The following is a 4943-nucleotide window of genomic DNA, read 5'->3' as shown; positions in this document are numbered from 1 at the left end:
CCCCCAATATATATCAGACTGTACATATATATATATACACAGAGCACGACCCCCCCCAATATATATCAGACTGTACATATATATATATACACAGAGCACGACCCCCCCCAATATATATCAGACTGTACATATATATATATATATATACACACACAGAGCACGACCCCCCCCAATATATATCAGACTGTACATATATATATATACAGAGCACGACCCCCCCCAATATATATCAGACTGTACATATATATATATACACAGAGCACGACCCCCCCCAATATATATCAGACTGTACATATATATATATACAGAGCACGACCCCCCCCAATATATATCAGACTGTACATATATATATACACAGAGCACGACCCCCCCAATATATATCAGACTGTACATATATATATACACAGAGCACGACCCCCCCCAATATATATCAGACTGTACATATATATATACACAGAGCACGACCCCCCCCAATATATATCAGACTGTACATATATATATATACACAGAGCACGACCCCCCCCAATATATATCAGACTGTACATATATATATATACACAGAGCACGACCCCCCCCAATATATATCAGACTGTACATATATATATATACACAGAGCACGACCCCCCCCAATATATATCAGACTGTACATATATATATATACACAGAGCACGACCCCCCCCAATATATATCAGACTGTACATATATATATATACACAGAGCACGACCCCCCCCAATATATATCAGACTGTACATATATATATACACAGAGCACGACCCCCCCCAATATATATCAGACTGTACATATATATATACACAGAGCACGACCCCCCCCAATATATATCAGACTGTACATATATATATACACAGAGCACGACCCCCCCCAATATATATCAGACTGTACATATATATATACACAGAGCACGACCCCCCCCAATATATATCAGACTGTACATATATATATACACAGAGCACGACCCCCCCCAATATATATCAGACTGTACATATATATATACACAGAGCACGACCCCCCCCAATATATATCAGACTGTACATATATATATACACAGAGCAGGACCCCCCCCAATATATATCAGACTGTACATATATATATACACAGAGCAGGACCCCCCCCAATATATATCAGACTGTACATATATATATACACAGAGCAGGACCCCCCAATATATATCAGACTGTACATATATATATACACAGAGCAGGACCCCCCAATATATATCAGACTGTACATATATATATACACAGAGCAGGACCCCCCAATATATATCAGACTGTACATATATATATACACAGAGCAGGACCCCCCAATATATATCAGACTGTACATATATATACACAGAGCAGGACCCCCCAATATATATCAGACTGTACATATATATACACAGAGCAGGACCCCCCAATATATATCAGACTGTACATATATATACACAGAGCACGACCCCCCAATATATATCAGACTGTACATATATATACACAGAGCACGACCCCCCCAATATATATCAGACTGTACATATATATACACAGAGCACGACCCCCCAATATATATCAGACTGTACATATATACACAGAGCACGACCCCCCAATATATATCAGACTGTACATATATACACAGAGCAGGACCCCCCAATATATATCAGACTGTACATATATATACACAGAGCAGGACCCCCCAATATATATCAGACTGTACATATATATACACAGAGCAGGACCCCCCCCCAATATATATCAGACTGTACATATATATATACACAGAGCAGGACCCCCCCCCAATATATATCAGACTGTACATATATATTGGGGGGGGTCCTGCTCTGTGTATATATATCAGACTGTACATATATACACAGAGCAGGACCCCCCAATATATATCAGACTGTACATATATACACAGAGCAGGACCCCCCAATATATATCAGACTGTACATATATACACAGAGCAGGACCCCCCAATATATATCAGACTGTACATATATATACACAGAGCAGGACCCCCCAATATATATCAGACTGTACATATATATATACACAGAGCAGGACCCCCCCAATATATATCAGACTGTACATATATATACACAGAGCAGGACCCCCAATATATATCAGACTGTACATATATACACAGAGCAGGACCCCCCGCCCCCCCCCCAATATATCAGACTGTACATATATATACACAGAGCAGGACCCCCCAATATATATCAGACTGTACATATATACACAGAGCAGGACCCCCCAATATATATCAGACTGTACATATATATACACAGAGCAGGACCCCCCAATATATATCAGACTGTACATATATATACACAGAGCAGGACCCCCCAATATATATCAGACTGTACATATATATACACAGAGCAGGACCCCCCCAATATATATCAGACTGTACATATATACACAGAGCAGGACCCCCCAATATATATCAGACTGTACATATATATATACACAGAGCAGGACCCCCCAATATATATCAGACTGTACATATATATACACAGAGCGGGACCCCCCCCCCCCCCCCCCCCAATATATCAGACTGTACATATATATATACACAGAGCAGGACCCCCCAATATATATCAGACTGTACATATATATATACACAGAGCAGGACCCCCCAATATATATCAGACTGTACATATATATACACAGAGCGGGACCCCCCCCCCCCCCCCAATATATCAGACTGTACATATATATATACACAGAGCACGACCCCCCCCAATATATATCAGACTGTACATATATATATACACAGAGCACGACCCCCCCCAATATATATCAGACTGTACGTATCTACCGGGTCCACCAATTTAATTATTTTAATTTCATTTATAATTGTTTTTTTTTTTTTAATCTAAGAGCCAAGGAACAAGCTCTTGTAGAAAAAAGTGCAAAATGCGTTACACAAAAAAAACAAAAAACAAACACCCTGCATAAAGAGTGAGGCCCCAAACAAACCTTACCCTTCCCCTCCGGGCCAAAAGGTACCTGCAAGGTTCCATGGGGGACATGTATCATTATTTGTGTATGGTAGAAGCATTTTACCCCTTTTCCTGAATTCTAAATTATGCGCAGAAGCGCTAAAATCATCAATCAAGTGCAATGAGCTTCATAAATTGCGGGTAAATATAGTAATCTCCTAAATCTACTCTTTGGAAAATAGAATCGATGATTTAGAGCATCTCGCTACGTTAAGTCCAAGATGGCTTATATTTGCGCAAAAAAACAGCTCATGCGGCCAAATTTTTGGTGTAAAGGAAAAGTACGCAGGTAATAAATCCATGTGTACTATAGATGTTACTCCAAGGTACCCTGATTCACCACATCTGCAGGACATGCTCTACCAAAACCTGCGCAAAATAAGGGCTTGCGCAAAATTTTGCGCAAAAAAATACACACAAAACAGAGGTAAAATCTTTGATACATGTCCCCCCCCCCCCCCCAATGTCCCTTTTCGCCGAAGCTACTAAGGAACCACAAATGCTCCCGGCATCCCTCATGGCATTAGCCAAGGTATCTGCCCACAGAGCCGATAACCTAATGACCACACACACCTCCCCTAGACCACCAGGAGGGGCACCCAGAAGGGCCCCCGCATCCTGCCAATCCTGTGGGCACACAACACGCAAAAAGTGACAAAAAGAAAGAAACAAGTGGTCCGGACATCCAGCTGGATCTGTAAAAATGTCTCTGATCCTAGTCAGGAGGCCGGGAATCAGGTGAGGGGCACAAGGTGAAGAGATCATGGTGCCCGCGCTTCACCTCAGTGGGGGGGGATATAGCAAAGTCGTCTATTTCTGCGACTTTCTGTGCGACAATTTTAGATGGGAAAAACCAGTCTAAATCCTTTGATAAATCTCCCCCATCCGTCCGTCCTATCCGTGAGTTTCGGCACCTCGGGGGTCACCACTCTAAAGGCTCTAGACCCTCTCGGCATCATGGCGAGATCCGGAGGGAACAGGTCTCATCGGGGCAGCCGTTGAGTTGGTGTTCGGGCACCTGCCCCTGAACGCCATGGTCCACCTATCCCCTCCATGCAGCACCCATCCCCACCAGCCCCAATACCGGCGTTTCACGCCACCGACATGAACTGATGAGAACAGATACTACACTTGATCTTAGCCAAAAGGCCGAGAAGCGATACCAATTTAGTAGCTCATCTCAGCTCCGCTGTATACCAGACTACGTGTCCGCAGAGCAGGGTCCCCGGTAGACCCCCGACTTCTTACCTGCGTGGATCCGGATGAACTGGCGATGAAAACTTTGATGACCATCCTGACTGACGCTGCTCTGTCTCCTCTGCGATGTTCTGCTGCTGCTGCTGCTGTTCTGCGATGTTCTGTTGCTGCTGCTGCTGCTCTGCACACAGGGAGGTTCTGTGGTTTTTTTCTTCAATAAACTTTATTTCACTGAGGATCTGGCAGCAGCTGCACACAGCCCAGGCTCTGAATGTGGGAAATTTCCAGGAAGATTTTTTTTTTTTTTTGCAGTTAACCCCTCAGCGCCTGGAAGAGGATGGCGTTAACCCCTTCAGGGCACAGCGGTGTGTGTCGCTTTCTGTCGGCACAATTGCTGCAGACTGGCGCTTCACCCTATTGTGTCACAGGACAGGGAAGGGCGACTCCCCTCATTATCTAGGATAGTGGGCGGAGACATGCTAATGATCCCCCCCCCAATATCTGCAGGTACAGGAACATCTATTCTGACAGATCCCAAAAAGTTCTGCAACTTTCTATCGGACTTTTGTGTTCAGTCGTCTTATTACTTTCAAGATCTCTGCTTGCTGTCAGTGAATTGCAACCCTAGTGCTCCTCTGGCTGTTGCAAAACTACAACTCCCAGCATGCCCGGACAGCCTTCGGCTGTCCGGGCATGCTGGGAGTTGTAGTTTTGCAACAGCTGGAGGTGCTCTGGTTGCGAAAC

At 43.8% G+C, this 4943-nt stretch overlaps 1 pseudogene; it reads right to left on the bottom strand.

The window, feature by feature from the left end:
• Window positions 1–4003: 4003 nt before the first annotated feature.
• Window positions 4004–4163, bottom strand: LOC130292099 (U2 spliceosomal RNA; annotated as a pseudogene).
• Between the last annotated feature and the right edge of the window lie 780 nt (window positions 4164–4943).

This window comes from Hyla sarda, chromosome 9 (genome assembly GCF_029499605.1).
Source record: "Hyla sarda isolate aHylSar1 chromosome 9, aHylSar1.hap1, whole genome shotgun sequence".
Taxonomy (NCBI): Eukaryota; Metazoa; Chordata; class Amphibia; order Anura; family Hylidae; genus Hyla; species Hyla sarda.
Note: the sequence above shows the minus strand (reverse complement) of the source record. Positions and strands in the feature narration are given on the sequence as shown.